Here is a 19096-nt window from a genome sequence, read left to right as displayed (position 1 = left end):
GTTCGCCTTTTACCAAGCGCAGAGGTTAATGAGCGCCGCACGAAGGGACTTTGTTTTCGTTGCAATGAACGATGGGATCCCCTCCATCAATGCGCAATGAAGCAGTTACGATTGATTATCTTGGGGGACGATGAAGTGGTCAACGATGAAGTGGTCAACGATGAAGGAGAGATTGTGGTGCTGGAGGCCAAGTCGGAAGAAGAGATTGCACAAGAGGAATTAAAATGTAAAGGGATGGGAGTTTTTGGTGTATCCACCACTCCAAACCAGGTTCGAACAATGAAAATAAAGGGTTGTTTGCAAGGTGCGCCTATTTTGGTTCTTATTGACAGTGGAGCCACCCATAATTTCATATCTCCTAAGGTGGTTGAAGCTCTAGGGCTGCCTATGGTACCTTCTACTCCCTTGGGCGTCAAGTTAGGAGATGGTCATCGTGTCCTAACTATGGGTTGGTGTAAGGGAATTCAGATGGATGTGGGAATGGTGCAGATTTGTTTTGATGCTTATGTGTTGGAGTTAGGGGGTGTGGATATGATTTTGGGAGTTCTTTGGCTGGAAACTTTGGGGAAGGTGACCATGGATTGGAAAGAAATGTCTATGGTGTTCAACCATAAGGGCAGTATGGTGAAACTCCTTGGCCAAGCCTTAGATGAGAAGATGGCTACTTTGCAAAGCATCATCACTTCTTCCCGGCTGATAACAGACTGCGAATGGCCTACCTTGATGGAGGCGGTAGGTTCACAAGCGCCTCGTGTCTCAGATCAACAGACTAAGGAGTTGCAAAAGTTGTTAGATCAATTTGCTATTGTATTTAAAGAAATCCAGGGTATTCCTCCTACAAGAAACACTAGCCATTCCATTGAACTTCTGCAGGGTGCTGGTCCGGTAAGTGTGAGGCCTTACAAATATCCTCATTTACATAAGGATGAAATTGAAAAACAGATTCAGATCCTTATGCAGCAGGGGGTGATTCGAAACAGCAGTAGTGCTTTCTCTAGCCCCGTTATTTTGGTCAAGAAGAAATCTTGGCGCATGTGTGTAGATTACCGTGCACTTAACAAGGTTACAATTCAAGATAAGTGTCCTATCCCTGTGGTAGATGAATTGTTAGATGAGTTACATGGCTCGGGTTATTTCTCTAAGATTGATCTTAAATTTGGTTATCATCAAATTCGTATGAAGGAAGAGGATATTCATAAAACTGCATTTCGTACTCATGAGGGTCACTATGAGTTTATGGTGATGCCATTTGACCTTACCAATGCCCCTGCAACCTTTCAATCAGTGATGAATGATATTTTTAAGCCTTTTTTAAGGAAGTTTGTATTGGTTTTTTTTTATGACATACTAGTGTACAACGATAGTTGGACTGCTCATTTGCAGCACTTGGAGATGGTTTTAAACATTTTGAAACAACATCAGTTTGTGGCTAACGAAAAGAAGTGTGCTTTTGGTAAACACCAAGTTGAATACTTGGGTCATGTCATTTCCAAAGCAGAGGTTGTTGTGGATCCTGCCAAGGTTAGCAGTGTGTTACAATGGCCAGTCCCTAAGAACGTCAAGGGGGTGAGGGGTTTTTTGGGATTAACAGGTTACTATAGAAAATTTATAGCTAACTATGGGAATATTGCTAAACCCTTGACCGAGTTGACAAAGAAGGATGGTTTTATATGGAATGTTGCGGCTGCCGAAACTTTTGAGAAATTAAAAGTAACTGTTACAACTGCCCCAGTTTTAGTTATGCCTAATTTCAAATTTCCTTTTGAAATTGAATGTGATGCCTCTAGAAAAGGGGTTGGTGTTGTGGTGTTGCAATCTAAACATCCCATTGCGTATTTTAGCAAGGCTTTTGAATCATCTAGGCTATCTAAATCGGCCTATGATAAGGAGTTAATGGATTTGGTGTTAGCTATTCAACATTGGAGACATTATTTGTTAGGAAGGCGGTTTGTGGTTTATTCTGATCAAAAGAGCCTAAAACACTTGTTACAGCAACGTATTACCACAGCAAATCAGCAGGAATGGATGGCTAAGTTGCTGGGTTTTGACTTTGAGGTGGTATATAAGGCGGGAGTGGAGAATAAGGTGGTTGATGCTTTATCTAGACAACATGAGGATGCTGAAATTCACGCTCTTATATCCTATCCTATTTGGCAGCAGAGCAACCAATTGCAACAAGAGGTCTCGAAGGATCTCTGGCTTAAAAGCATTGTGGAGGCTATTCAAAAGGATCTTACTGCTAAAACTGGGTTTTCCTTAAAAGGTGGCATCTTATTCTACAAAAATAGGTTAGTTATATCGGCTGACTCACCACTTATTGAATATCTACTTAAGGATTTTCATTCTTCCCCTAGTGGGGGTCACTCCGACTACCTGCACGCTTATAGGAGAATGGCAGACACTTTATATTGGCAAGGGATGATGAAAAGGGTGTAAGATTTTGTGAAAGCTTGTGACACTTGTCAACGTCAAAAATATGTCGCGACTACGCCTAGTGGGTTACTACAGCCGCTACCTATTCCAGTTTTAGTGTGGAGTGAGATATCTATGGATTTCATTACTTGTTTGCCCAAAAGTAATGGATTTGAAGCTATTTTGGTGGTGGTGGATCGTCTCTCCAAGTATAGTCATTTCATTCCTCTTAAACATCCATTTACTGCTCGCTCCATTGCTGCTATTTTTGTGAAGGAGGTGGTTAGACTGCATGGAATTCCGGAGTCAATTCTTAGTGATCGTGATCCCTTGTTTGTGAGTATTTTTTGGAAAGAGTTGTTCAAGCTAGTAGGTACAGTGCTTAAAATGTCTCCGGCATACCATCCCCAAACTGATGGCCAAACAGAAGTGATTAATCGCTGTTTAGAGGCCTATCTACGTTGTTTTATTGCAGATCAACCTAAGTCATGGGCACATTGGATTCTGTGGGCAGAGCTATGGTACAATACCATATTCCATGTTTCCACAGGGTTTACCCCTTTTGAGGTGGTGTATGGCAGGAGACCTCCAGTATTGGTGCATTTTTTGGAGGGAGAAACCAGAGCAGAAGCTGTAGCCCAGGAGTTAAGAGACAGGGATGAAGCTTTGCGTCAATTGAAAGCTAATTTACTCAAAGCTCAAGAGTACATGAAATGACAAGCTGATAAAAAACGCAAGGCAATTCAATTTGAGATTGGTGATTGGGTTTTCCTCAAATTATGTCCCCATCGACAACAATCAGTTGTGCATAGAATTCATCAAAAATTGGCTCCCAGATTTTTTGGTCCTTATGAAGTCATTAAGAAGATAGGGCAGGTTGCTTACAAGCTACAGTTACCAACAACATCTAAAATACATCCTACTTTTCATGTTTCTCTATTGAAGAAAGCTGTAGGCAATTATACTGCTACAACTCAATTACCTAGCAGTTTGGAGTCTGACACTGGGGATATTATTCCTGGTAAGGTTTTGTCATGGAGGGATAAGTTTGATGGTGGGCAGCATAAGCGAGAATGGTTGATTCAATGGGAAGACATGGATGTTGGAGATGCTACCTGAGAAGAGGAACTGCTGCTGAAGAGTCAATTTCCTGATTTGCGCCTTGAGGACAAGGCTACTGTTGAAGGTGGGGATGATGATAGGAATGGGTTGGGCCCCACAAGTGATAAGGGGGATCTCTTAGTAAATAGAGATGAGGTGGGGCCTAAGCAATGACAAGTATATGTGAGAAAGAATAAGAAATGGGATGCAGAAAAATAATGATTGCCTAGCTGGCATAGGGAGTTAATATTCCACTAATAAATAGGAATTAATATTCTACTAATAAATAGGAGTTAATATTCCACTAATAAATAGGAGTGTGTGCATAGATAGGTGGATGGTTTTTTTCATTTTTCAGTTACACCTTATAGGTTGGGCAATAAGAGAATTGTTTTCTCTAACTGAGGAGCGTTAGCTCTGGAATCATTTTCTGTTTTCTTATCAATTAATACAATAATTCTTTTCATCTAATTCTATCTTATCTCTGCTCTATCAACGTGAGTCCCATAAAGATGTCATTTTAACATTTGCAGCCATCACATTACAATAAGTTTATTCATTATGAAAAATAATTATATTTCTAAGGAATGGGACATACTTCTTATTAAGTCTCTTTTACATTTCTTTTCCTACACTAATACTCCATCATGAACAAAATGACTAATGACATTATTGGATATGGCTCATAGATGCTTATTATAGGAGTCCAGTTCCACCAACTGATATTGTTATTCAGTATCATCTTGTTTTTCGCTTTTTTATTATTAAAAATTAGTCAGATTTTGTTTTTCGTGAGAATCGAATTTGATACCAAAAAAATAAATATCATCATTCATTTATTTTCACTATCAATTGAGAAACATTTATATAATCACGATTGTATGACAATATTGATTAATATTCCGAAAAAAACTATACTCACCAAAAAAGTTGCGTTTGTAAAAAATTCATAACAATCCACATAATTTTTTGAGTTACGGATATGCTCATATATGCTAAGAAGTGGCAAGGTCGAGCGAACAGAGTCTCCTATAGAATAATTAAGGGGTATTATTGTAATTTAGACATTAACATTTAAAAACAAATTGTATGTACTTCGTAAATTCTATCTAATAAAAAGAAATTGTAACCACTCCTCAATTAGAAACATAAACATACTTAGTCAAATTCGTTATCAAACATTTTGTGTTCTTTATTTTGCGTTGTTCATTCTTTATCGTTTACACTGAGTTGTTGTTCTAACAATACACAAGGCTGACCTATAGCTCGTGCAAGCTGAGCCACTACATAAGACTCCAAAATTTTGAGGACCCAAAATATTAGTTATATATTGTAAACGTTTACAAATGATTAGATGTCTTGCAATGGTTCAGTGACAAATTACAATATATCATGATCTCAAACAACTTTTATTTGATCATGACTCTTTGTGTTTTAATCGAAAGAGTATAGTAATTTATAAATCGATTCAGAAGTAAGTAAAATTTGGTAAAAAAATAACTCCTTGAAACTTGGTGCAATTATTCTTTTTGGAAATAAGGTTTCTCTCTAGTAGCATGCATCAATAGTTTGCATACAAAATACCTTCTTTTCTTTTATAGAGAGAATCTCTATATAAAATATATTCTACAAATATGTTATTTAAATTTTTTTTATCCAAACTATCCTAAAGTTTCCAACCATGTCAATTGAATCCAAAGTACTAAACAATCACATAGCATCATAATTGAGTTTGTCAATTGAATCCAGAGTACTAAACAATCACATAGCATCATAATTGAGTTTGTTTGATTTGCAAAATAATAAGTACTAGACAACATGATAGTATAAAATTGTACAAGATAAATTTTTTTTGTTCATTCAATCTCATAACTAAATTCTAAATTAATGAGATGACAAAAAAAGTTGTCATGTCTAATCCTCTATTTTTTAGCAAATTAAATATATTTGTAGTGTACTAAATTTTATATAAATAACTACTAAAATATATGCAATTATATGGTATGAGCGTTGTTTATTATATTAAAGTAGAAAATAAAAATCAAAATATTTTGAAATTTGTTACAGAGTATTAATATATAGATATTTCTATTATGCACAAATCATTTAAGTGGTACATGATACAAGACCACTTCTTACCATTAGATAATCAAGTTCCACCAAATCTAATGATGCACTCTCTACATTAAATCTCCTCTCTCTTTTCCCCATTTTCCCACCCTTCTCTCCCTCCCCCACCCCTTTATTCATTATTCAAGAATATAGAGGATTGCATTTTTTTATTTCTACTTTTTGAATTTTTTTCTTTAAATTCGATTATAATCGATTATTTTTTCCAGACAACAATTTGTCCAAGTTGTATATATGTTCAAAGAAGATTCATGACTATGCGGCATAAAATTGTGAATGAGGCCATTATTCTAAACTCTTATGATTTTTTCCAAATATTAACCAAAATCAATGAATAGTTTTGTTGAGTTGATGACCAATAATGAAGGCTTCACAGTAACATTAGCCTTAATTAATATATTACTTAAACTATTGAAATGAAATTTCTTCCTTTGCATTTTCAAGTAATTGTTTTTATTAGTACATTGTTTTCTACTAAATGCTACGATAACTATTTTGTATGTATTTCGCTTAAGTTTCAAATAAAAAAATTCTTTTTTTTTTGTGATTCAGTTTATTGGACAAAGAGCAATAATATCTCTCTTCAGCGTGAGTCAACATATTTATATTGATATAATCTTTTTAAGGAGATTTTTTATTTACATACACTAATTTTCATTACGAGAAGTCGGTCAACCGTAAGATACTATTGTTGGATTATGAGAGAATCCAAAAGATTATTATGTTGCATAAAAAACAATCACATAAATAGACTAGATACAATTTCTTCACCAAATTTTTTAAAACAATTGATATATAGTAGGTCATATCACTTATTGCTCAAGATTCATTTTACAAATTAATGTAAAATTTCTAACTCACACAGCAATTAAAAATAGGAAAAAATTGAGAAGTTACCCAAATTAATAATTAGTTTCTAAATCAACATTTAATTAGTCAAAACACTATAAAAATTTACTTGTACCCGAGGCTAGCTCATGCGTAAAGTCATTAAGATAATCGCTTTATATATATATATATTTTTTTTTTGAATTCTTACTTAATAAAAAGGCCTTAAAAAAATTATACTTGATCAAAAGACTAAATTAATATTAGCTCAATAAATATTAAATTAATTGCCTTAATTTTAACAATTAAAAAAATATATTAATAAAATCGATTATATTAATTTAATGAATGATTTTTAATTTTAAAGTGTCTAAAAAATAATTTTTTATAAAAATTTTAAAGTATTTAAATTTTGTTTTAAACCTCACTACGCGAAAAAACGCATTTTACAGCACTTTTTTTAAGCCATTTACAGCGCTTTTTCAAAAAAATAAGCGCTGTGGAAACGAGCGCTGTAAATGATACAACAGCGCTTTTAAAAAAGCGCTATAAAACATGTAAATACAACGCGCGCTTGTTATGCACATTTTACAGCGCTTCTTCACAAAAAGCGTTGTAATATGCACCCCATTATATGAGTTATGGGTGTGCATATTACAGCGCTTTCTCAAACAAGCGCTGTAATATGCCCAACCATAATTTCATATATGGGTGGGCATATTACAGCGCTTTCTCACAAAAGCGCTGTAATATGCCCACCCATAATTTCATATATGGGTGTGCATATTACAGCGCTTTCTCAAAAAAGCGCTGTAAAATGCCCACCCATAATTTCATATTATGGGTCTGCATTTTACAGCGCTTTCTTACGAAAGCGCTGTAAAAGGTGCACCATTAAAGCGCTTTAGAACAACATTTTACAGCGCTTTTTAAAAAAAGCGCTGTAAAATGTGTGTTTTTTTTTTAAACGCTGTAAATTAATTATTTGAAATGAAAAGCGCTTTTTAGCTTTTTATGGCATTTTTTTTAAAAAGCGCTGTCTTTTATCTTTGTATCCAATATTCATTTATTTCTTACATATATATATTTATATATATATATATATAAATATATATATGTAAGAAATAAATGAATATTACTTACGTGTCGAGCATATTCTTTATTCCGGGGTGATTGGTGTAATCGCCGTGCACGGGATCCAAATAGTATATCACTTCAGAGACCGCATTGATTGCAAATAGCACCCAATGTGCCCTACAACAACAAAAAATTGGTTAAGCAATTTTGTTTATAGACAACTAATAAATTAAATTCTCATCAATTAAAAAAGATAAAATTACGTACCCTGAATTATATGGTGCCAAGAACAATTTATCACTTTCTTTATTTCTTAAAAACATATCTACAATGTAGTGTTTTACATTGTCTGGATCGAGTTTGAACATCGACATCTTATGCGGAGACAAGAATGAGTATTTATTTGACAGTTTCCTCGTGCACACGACCTTCTCGTACAAAAACCTTCAATGAAAATTTTAAACTAGATTAATTACCAATACATTTAATTAATTACAAATAAATGCAATTAAAAGTATTTTTTACCTTATGTACAAGCTGATTACAGTAACACTCAGCTCCTTATGTTCGAGAAGATCGTACATTTGCTCCTTTTCGAGGTATTCAATATACTCATCTCCAAAGATGTCTTGATTCATTTGTACAATGGGCGAATCGTTGCTGCTGCCCATGTTCCTTTTTATTTGGATGTCAAGACACGCCCCGTATTTACCAAGGCGTGGCTGACTTTTATTAGGAGCAGCAGCAGCAGCGACCGATTTTCCCCGATCCAGATTTTTTGTTGCTGCAAGTTTTGCAGCTTTATTACCCTCCAGCCTTTGTAGTTTGGCAGCCCTATTAACCTCCAATTTTTGAGGTCTGCTGCCTTTTTTTGGCTGTAGGGGTGGTTTATTTATTTGGACCTACAAAAATGAGGTAAAATGTTAGTTTATTGAATCTGAAAAAATAAAAAACCTTAGGCAATAAATGTGACAAACCTTTTCGGGAGATGTAACTGATTTGTCCTTGGGAATCTTTTTTTCGAGGGCAACAAGGTGTGTGGGCCATGCCACGTAACTGCCAATAGCGTCGCTTAAGAACTTCATATCTCCATCGTTGTCCGGTATGGGCAACGGTGCAGTTGGTTCGAAAGCAACCGTAGGCGATACTTTGACATGGCCCGCGGGGATCGGAATATTGTGCAATACTTCTCCCGAAGTATTGTGCAATATTCCTTTTCCCACCTTCCGTTGAGTCGGCGAGGACAAGTATAGGACACATGTAGTGACACCCTACATCAATAGTTAAAACATAAGTACAGTTAATATATAAGTTTGTTTAATACATAAGTAATTACATAAGCAAGTAAGTAGTAAGTAATTAATTACCTCGGGAATACTCTTCAAACCGACGTTGCAACTCCCGGTTTCACTCTCCATTTGTATTTCAGGTTGGAGCTGAACCGGAAGTTGCTTGTCTTTATTCGTATTCACCAAGAGTGCCACTTGCTCCGATAAGATTCTGAGCTTCTCTAATACTTCCTCGTTGGAAGGTTTTTGGCGCTTCTCTTGAGGAAAAAAGCTTTTGGGAGTTACGCCAAATCCTTTCCCCCTCACTCGACCGGAATACTCAGGGACATTAAACACTTTCCCAAGAATGTCCCTGCACGTATCCTTGTTGCCCTCTTGAGTTTCAGAACTTTGTTCAATAGTTTCCTAAAATACATGTAACATTAAAAAGATAAGTTCAATAGCATTTTTAAAATACAATATTAAAAAATATTAAAGTGATAATATACTTACACAAAGTTCTACAACTTTCTTGACATTTTCATTATCAACCACTCCTTCTTTGTTAACACGCGCTTCCTTCCATAAGATATGACGACCCAAGGGTTGATCGGCTTGGGTGTCTTTTCTCTATTCGTTAAAATCATAAACAAAATAATACAAATTAGTTACACACTATAGTTTATAATACAAATTACAAGTGATGTTTAATTACTTACAATTTTTTGTTCAAGGCGTGCATATCCCATACGTGATTTCTTGTATGGGTGTTTTGGGTTGCTTGCCCGTTCGCGATTTGCCTTACTAATATTCTATATAAAAAAAAAATAGCAATTGTGTAAAAATTTAAAATACGCTACGAATATGAATAATAAAACACAAATGCTAATAAATTAATCACTTACGACAAACGCCGGGTCAGAACGTTTGGAAACAAATGCACTCCATTCATCCTTTGATATATAATGTTGATATATCTTTGGAGGTTCAGCATTTGTGTTTCCTTCTCTATCTTTTAGATAGAAATTTGAGAGATGGGATCTAAATCCACGATGGATTTTCCCAGCAACTCTCAAAACATATGACTTTCGTTCCTCATCAAGAACAAAAGTGGTCTGCAATGAAAACAATTATAAGTAATGTATTTTACAGAAAAAAAATTATAAATGACAAAAGAGTAGATCAAAATATTTACTTGAATGTCATTCCAGATGATATCTTTGGCATCCTTCAACGCCTTATCTCTCCAGTTGTCTATTGTTATTGGGACATTTTGACGAACAACAGCCCCAATGTAGCTTACAAACATGGAGCTGTTGGGGTCAACTGGCTGACCACTCTCGTTCCAGCCAACCTAATAAACTCATATAGTAAGTACATGCCCTAAACCCTAAAAAAAGATAAAAAAACACACAGCAAACAGAGTATATATAGTATACCTCAAATTTAATGCCACTGCTCCGTGCTTTAATCACCCTTTGCATGATAGTTGCACCACGTTTGACTTCTTTTTCGTAAGTCTTAGAGGTGCCAACTTCTTCATTTTGAACTTCTAAATCTTTGTTTGTATCCATTTAACTACAACAAGTTCAACATGCACTTTAGTATAACATCAACAAGCTCAACATGGATCATGCATTATTATAAACAAACTCAACATGTATCAGTATATCTTAAAAAAGCTCAACATGCATTCTAATGATTACAAAAATTTAATAACATCAATACCTGAATAATGATGGTTCGAAGAAAGACGAAATGCAAAGAAAAGAGGGTTTGCAGAAAGTTCACAGAAATATGGTTCACAGAAATACGGTTTGAAGAAATACGTAATGAGGGTTACGTATTTCAATGAAAATATATTGTGTGAAATGGGAGAGATGATCTTGGATGGAAATAAGGTTCGAAATGAAGGAGATGATCGTGGAAATAAGGTTCGTAAAGGACGGGATGATAGGGTTTGCAAAAGAAGAGAAGAAATGAAGGTTGAGATGAAGGTTACGTAATGAAGAGGAAACTGAAGAGGTAACTGTTATATATACGTAACACTTTTACAGCGCTTTTTATAAGCCTTTTACAGCGCTTATTTTGTAAAGCGCTCTAAAAGGCTTCTTTAGTTAAATTTTTAAAAGGCTCTTTTACAGCGCTTTTTTCAAATAAGCGCTGTAAAAGACCTCCGTGTGTTATTATGTTATTTGAATGCCTTTTACAGCGCTTTTTTCAAATAAGCGCTGTAAAAGACCTCCGTGTGTTATTATGTTATTTGAATGCCTTTTACAGCGCTTTTTTCAAATAAGCGCTGTAAAAGACCTCCGTGTGTTATTATGTTATATGAATGCCTTTTACAGCGCTTTCACACATAAGCGCTCTAAAAGGCTTCTTTAGTTAAATTTTTAAAAGGCTCTTTTACAGCGCTTTTTTCAAATAAGCGCTGTAAAAGACCTCCGTGTGTTATTATGTTATATGAATGCCTTTTACAGCGCTTTCACACATAAGCGCTCTAAAAGGCTTCTTTAGTTAAATTTTTAAAAGGCTCTTTTACAGCGCTTTTTTCAAATAAGCGCTGTAAAAGACCTCCGTGTGTTATTATGTTATTTGAATGCCTTTTACAGCGCTTTTACACATAAGCGCTCTAAAATGTCTCTTTATGTTAATTTTAAGAGGCTCTTTTACAGCGCTTTTCCCAAATAAGCGCTGTAAAAGACCTCCGTGTGTTATTATGTTATATGAATGTTTTTTAAAGCCTTTTACAGCGCTTTTCCACATAAGCGCTCTAAAATGTCTCTTTATGTTAATTTTAAAAGGCTCTTTTACAGCGCTTTTTCCAAATAAGCGCTGTAAAAGGCCTTATTGTTTTTGTGTTTTGTTATGTTATGTTATTTTTTAAACAAGCTCAACATGCATGCAAAACCCACATAGTAGTAACTGGTCACCACAAAAATCCCTTCCTCTTCACCAAACTCTTCTCCTTTTATGCATCTTCTTCACAAACATCAAAGCTTACTCTTTCACAATTCAATCTCCACCTCAACACCCTTTTTATCTCTTTACATTCTCTTTCCTTCTTAAATCGAAACTTAATTGGTATTCAGGATCATTGCCATGTTGCGAAAAATGGGTTTGTGTCTGGTGTTTTTGGGGATTCCCATGATGCGTACAAGGTGTTTGAAGAAATGGGTTTGTGTCTGATGTTTTTTGGATTCCCATGATGCGTACAAGGTGTTTGAAGAAATGGGTTTGTGTCTGATGTTTTTTGGATTCCCATGATGCGTACAAGGTGTTTGAAGAAATTAGGTGTCTGATGAATATTATTTTTAAAGCTTTTTTACAGCGCTTTGTCAAATAAGCGCTGTAAAATGTCTTTTTTACTCACTTTCAAAAGAGTCGTTTACAGCGCTTTGTGTGAAAAGCGCTGTAAAAGGTATAAAACACTCATTATTTTATTTTTAAAAGGATCTTTTACAGCGCTTTTTAAGATAAGCGCTGTAAAATGTCTCTTTATTTTATTTTTGTGTTTGGTTTATTTGGGTTGGGATGACATTAAAAACATTTTTATCATTGTTTATTGGATTAAAAATATTGTTATCATTGTCTTTATCACAATACTTTAGGAGATGATGAATTATTAGAAATGAGTATTCTGAAGAATCTATATATATATATGCACTGAGCAAAAGAGAATCTCTCTATTCAGTTCAGTTCAGTTCATGTAAATTACTAATTTATATTCAGTTCAGTTCATGTAAATCAAGCTAAATATAAAACACTCATTGTTACATGAACTTGGTATAAAACACTCAAATCAAGCTAAATATAAGCAGAAAATAAATTAATCAGAAAATAAATTAATCAGAACTTAGTATAAAACACTCAATTCAGATTACATGCATATTTACAATAACACAGTTCAGATTACATGCATAGCTTATATAAAACAATTAAACATATATATACATTAAGATGCCCTTCTTCTTTTCCTGGTGACATTCACATTTGTTTGTCCATTTACAATACGAAACGATGGATTAATCCAAATTCCCTCATCATGATCATCTCTAAGATATAAACCATCATCAGTTGAATCAATTTCATGTGGTTGTTGTGATGTTGCAAATAAAAGATCATTACCAACATCTTCATCATTATTGTTATCATCACTTATTTTATTGGTCGATAGGACAACAGACCATTTATCATTAGAAGGATCAGTGACATAAAACACTTGTTGAGCTTGCGACGCTAAAATAAAAGGCTCGTCTTTGTATCCCACCCTATTAAAATCGACAAGCAAGAATCCTGACTCATCAATCCGAACGCCATTATTATTATCGACCCACTTGCAACCAAATATGGGAACACGAAACATTGTGTAGTCTAACTCCCATATGCGCTCGATAACCCCAAAATATGATAGATTTGCATATATTGGGTTTTTGTCTTTTGCACTTGAGACATGCATCGCTTCAGCTACGAGAGTGACTCCACTATTTTGCATAGTGGTCTGATCATCTTGTTCTTTGGTATAAAATGTGTAGCCGTTAATAACATAACCAGTGTAAGAAAAGACATGTAAGCTCGGACCATTTGCTAGCCACCTCAATCTATTTGAAATTGATCCGGGGTCTATATCAAATTTTGACATTATGTGATTTTTTAACCATGTTACAAAACTTCGATTGTGCTCTCGAGTTATCCAATTTTGATTCCTATTCATGTTCAAACGAGATAACTGATCAATGTGTATTGTAACATACGGTTGAACCTCATCATCATTGTGCAGAACATACAATTGTGCCTGCTCCCATTCTGTCCTTGATATAGTCAGTAGTCTCCTTCCAGTTATCCCTTCTCCTGATAGTCTTCCCGAATGACGAGACATGGGAAGCCCTATGGATTCAACATTGGACAGATATTCAGTACAAAATTCAGCAGCCTCTTCAACAATGTATCGTTCAGCAATACAACCTTCTGGTCGACTTCTACTTTTTACGTACCCTTTTAATATTTTCATATATCGTTCTATCGGATACATCCATCTCATATAAGCTGGCCCACAAAGTTGTGTCTCCTTAACCAGATGAACAGTAAGGTGAACCATTATATCAAAAAACGATGGTGGGAAATACATTTCAAGCTCACACAAAGTAACAACAATTTCCCTCTGCAATGTCGGTAATTTCTGAGGGTCGATCACTTTACTACAAATTTCCCTGAAGAAGAAACATAATCTAGTTAAGGCTAGTCGAACTTTTTCAGGTAAAATGGAACGTATACCTATTGGTAGCAAATGCTCCATTATAATATGACAATCATGGGTCTTCAAACCTTTTAACTTGAGGTCTTTCATACAAACCAAATTTTTAATGTTCGAAGAGTATCCTTCTGGAACTTTAACTTCGTGTAGAAATTTACATAAAACAATTTTTTCCTTTCTAGATAGAGTATGAGCGGCTGGAGGTAGATATGTGCGATTTCCTTTCTTTACTGGAGCCAGTTCATTTCTTATTCCCATATCGACCAAGTCCAATCTTGCATTGACGCCATCTTTAGACTTTCCTGGAACATTGAGTAACGTACCAATAACACTTTCAAATACATTTTTTTCAATATGCATCACATCGAGGAAATGTCTTACATACAATGACTTCCAATATGGCAATTCAAAGAAAATTGACTTTTTCTTCCACCCAGTTTTCACCAGCTCTCCCGCAAAAGGTTTGCCAAATTTATTGGTCAAACCTTGTACTTTTTCAAGTATTTGATATCCAGTCGGTGCTAAAGGAGCTTTACCTTCCTCTGATTTTCCATTGAATGCATTTCTCCACCCACGATACTGATGACTATAAGGTAAAAATCTACGATGTCCAAGAAACACATTCTTCTTACAATGTTTCAACCGCATCCAATTTGTACTCTCTTCACATATAGGACATGCACACTGACCTTTAATGCTATATCCTGATAAATTACCATATGCTGGAAAATCATTAATTATGCCGAACAACATAACCCTTAAATTGAAACATTCTTTCTTATACCCATCATAAACTTCCACACCTGTCTCCCACATACTTTTTAAATTTTCGATTAGAGGAGTCAAGTATACGTCGATATCATTCCCCGGTTGTTTGGGTCCAGAAATTAACAGAGACAACATCATAAACTTACGCTTCATACATAACCATGGAGGTAGGTTATATATTACCAAAATCACAGGCCACGTGCTATGTGAGATGCTTTGAAGACCATGTGGATTCATTCCATCAGTAGAAAGTGCAAGTCTTAGATTTCTTGACTCTATCCCGAATTCAGGATACTCGTGATCAATTTTTGCCCATTGTGGGGAATCTGCAGGGTGTCGAAACATTCCATCTCTAATTCTTTCATCTGCATGCCATGTCAAGTGTTTTGAATCTTCTTCACTGCGATACATGCGCCTAAATCTTGGTATTATAGGAAAATACCACACGACTTTTGCTGGAGTAGATTCTTTCTTCTTATATCGAGAGACATTGCATTTCGGACACGCCTTAAGTAGTTCATATTCGTTTCGAAATAAAATGCAATCGTTAGGACACGCATGAATCCTTTCGTAACTCATTCCAATAGAACACAAAATCCGTTTAGCCTCGTAGGTTCGACTGGGAAGTTCATTATCATCTGGCAACATATCTTTTATGAGTGTTAATAATTCCGTAAAGCTTTTATCAGACCATCCATTACTCGCTTTTAAGTTGTACAACTTTAATATCGCTGACAGTCTTGTGAATTTAGTACAACCATTATATAATTCTTTCTCTGCATCACTCAACAAACTTTCAAACATTTTAGGACAATCTCGAAGATCTTCTTCAACTGCTTTTGCAATCTCATCAACTCGGTCCGGCTCATATGTATCTGTATCGAAATCAGTTGAAGCATATGTAGAACTATTCTCAAAATTAATGTTTCCTTTTTTTTTCTCACCATGTCTTATCCAACATGTGTAGCTTTGATCAATTCCATTACATACTAGATGTCCTTCTAATTCATCTTCTCTAACACGTTTTCCAAAACAACATTTTAAACAAGGACAAACTACTCTATTTGGATCTTTTGCATTCTTCACTGCAAACTCAACAAACTCCTTCACTCCAATTTCATACTCTTTTGACAATCGATTGGCTGAAATCCATTTCCTATCCATATTATACCACCTATATAAATGCAGTAACAAAAATAATAAGCTTTCAAAACATATCAACAAGTTTCAAAAAGAAACCAATATCAACTAACAATTTCAAAACAGAACAGATCATGTGGTATGAGTTTTTGACAATTTTTGACAATTTCAAAACAGAACAGATCATGTGGTATGAGTTTTTGACAATTTTTGACAATTTCAAAACAGAACAGATCATGTGGTATGCGTTTTAGATTTAATATATATGTAACAAAACATAACAGATCATGTGTAAAAAATACCTTAGACAACGTAGATGGCCGCACAGTACGTAGAGGATATTAGGGTTCCCAACGTATATAATTATTTGAAAGATGTAGAGGATATGAGGGTTTCCAACGTATATAATTATTTGAAAGATGTATTTTACAGCGCTTGTGAAAAAAACGCTGTAATAGGTAGTTAAATTCAATGAAAGCGCATGTGTTTTACAGCGCTTGTGAAAAAAGCGCTGTAATAGGTAGTTAAATTCAATGAAAGCGCATGTGTTTTACAGCGCTTGTGAAAAAAGCGCTGTAACTGATACGCGAAAGCGCTTCCTTTTACAGCGCTTTTTTGACAAGCGCTGTAAAAGCCTTATAACGTGATGCGCAAACGTTATATGACCTACTACAGCGCTTGTTTTACAGCGCTTTGAATCAAAAGCGCTGTAATAGGTTCCGTTATTTTTAAAATATAATTACAACAGCGCTTGTGTTTAGCAAGCGCTGTAAAATGGGCGCTGTTAAATGTCATTTTTGGCGTAGTGCGTTATTGTATTGATTGAGAAGAGTTGTTATTTGTTCATAACTTTCAAGTCAAACACTACTCTATATAAAATAATTATATAATGTCTTTTAAATATAAATTAGTATTGAAAAAAGTTAAATTTAGTCCACAAAAAGGTTAAATGATTATAAAATATTTTCAAAAATTAAAATTTTATTCTAAAATGTCGAATATTTTATTTTTACAGTTTGTTATAATATTATTTTTAAAGTTTAATGTTAGTAAAATCTGTTAAAAAAGTGTCAGTAAAATATTTGTACTGTAAAATTTTTACTCAAATTAAAATGTTATATTTTTTTATTGTAGTTATTTATTTTGTTATGGTTTTTTATGTTAGTAAAATGTTATTTTCTTAAGAAATTGTAAATTTTTTCAAAAACCAAATAATACTTATTTAAAAGAAAGCAAGTTCATAATATTGATCTAATTATGAAATATGTAATATTATATATATAAAATGCATGCGTTAAGATTATTTTCAAAAGATATAAAACATTCATATTTTAAAATGCTATAGTAGAGTTGTAAAAAAAAAAATTAAATAGAAATTACGTTGTTAATGTATATATGATAAATAAAATTTAAAGCATGTGAAAAATGTATTCATTTTAATGTAATTATTTTTAAAAAATATAAGCTAATTTTTAATAGCCTATTACAGCGCTCTTTGAAAGAGCGCTGTAAAAGATCTCCTTAACTTAATTTTTAAAAGCCTATTACAGTGCTATTTGAAAGAGCGTTGTAAAAGATCTCCTTATTTTATTTTTTAAAAGCGTTGTACAAGACCTCCTTAATTTTTTTTTAAAAGCCTATTACAACGCTTGATGACTCTTCATCATATGCATATTTTCCCACTATTTTAGTCTTATTTATCCTCAATCATTAGTTAAATTAAGGATTTATTTGATATATTTTGTTGATTTCTGTTCTTTGAGTTAATTAAATGTTTTGTGTTTTATTTTAGTGATTAAGTATGAATTTTTCGTAATTTTACATTGCGTTGTGTTTTGGTGCAGTGCTGAATTTTTGTGAGAAATCAACATGACACATGTAGAGTATTTCAGTCATATCTGGAGTTGTAGATGTCCAATTGGAGTAAAACCAAGTGCAAATGAAAGCTAAGATCCATAGCTACAACTTTCCTGAAGACACCGGAACCAAATTCAGACTCGAAAGATGAGAAAAAAGCAATATACACCGGACAGCAGATGCTGAGCGCGCCCAAGCGCAAGCCAAGCGCTTTTTCCAGCATCTGCTACTGCCCAAACGCGCTGGAGCGCGTTTTCCGTGCCTGGGGCGCGCGACTCGCATTAGCAACCATAAAAACACAGATTTTTATGGTTTTAGGGATCTTTTTCACTATTGGGAAGTTGAGAGACTTGTGCCCTAGCATAGAAACTCAAAGACGACCGTTTCTAACTTCACTGTAGAAGTTTTATCAAGAATCATTCATGAATCCTTCTTGTAATTCTTCTCTAATCTCTATCACTTTTATCTCTGTCATGAGTAACTAAACCCTATTTGTTAGGGATGAGTGTAATAAGATGAAACCCTTATTTTTATGATTTGATTTCTAGTTATATGAATGAGTTTATTGAATTATTTTTCTCATCTCTGTGCTTAATGTTTTTTATTGCTTGATCAACATTAAAATGTTCTACGATTTGTATTTTGAAACGGAAGTGGACTTTACGAATGCTTGAGATGAGAAATTCATGAATTTGTAGTCTAGACATAGGTGCAGGTCATGAAACCAATTAAATTAGTTGCAAAGCAATAATTTACAAGAGAATTTCTATACGGTAATGCTTAATTCTAATCTTAAATCTACTAAGGAATTAGGGGTTACTTTGGAATTAAAGGTTCTGTCACTAAGACATTAGGGCAAGAATAATAAAGAGAATTCGGTAGTAATTCAATAAAGGAATTCAATAACTAGGATCAAATTAGACACCAAGGTTGGATTCGAAGTGAAACTCATCCCTGACATTTTTCTCAATTTATAAAGGATCAATTTTACTACTGTTGTCAATTTTAAATATTATTTCAATCAACTTGGGAACCTTTTGTTCAATTTTAGTAACTAAATATAATTCAATAGTAAAACGCAATCCTTGAGTCCGACACTCGGTACTACCATTTTATTATTACTTGCAACGATTCAGTACACTTGTTGAAACGCTATCAACGCTCTTTGAAATAGCGCCGTAAAAGATCTCTTTATTTTATTTTTTAAAAGCCTATTACAGCGCTCTTTCAAAGAGCGCTTTAAAAAACCTCCTTATTTTAT

The sequence above is a fragment of the Cicer arietinum genome, chromosome 8 (genome assembly GCF_000331145.2).
Source record: "Cicer arietinum cultivar CDC Frontier isolate Library 1 chromosome 8, Cicar.CDCFrontier_v2.0, whole genome shotgun sequence".
In the NCBI taxonomy this organism is placed as follows: domain Eukaryota; kingdom Viridiplantae; phylum Streptophyta; class Magnoliopsida; order Fabales; family Fabaceae; genus Cicer; species Cicer arietinum.
Note: the sequence above shows the minus strand (reverse complement) of the source record.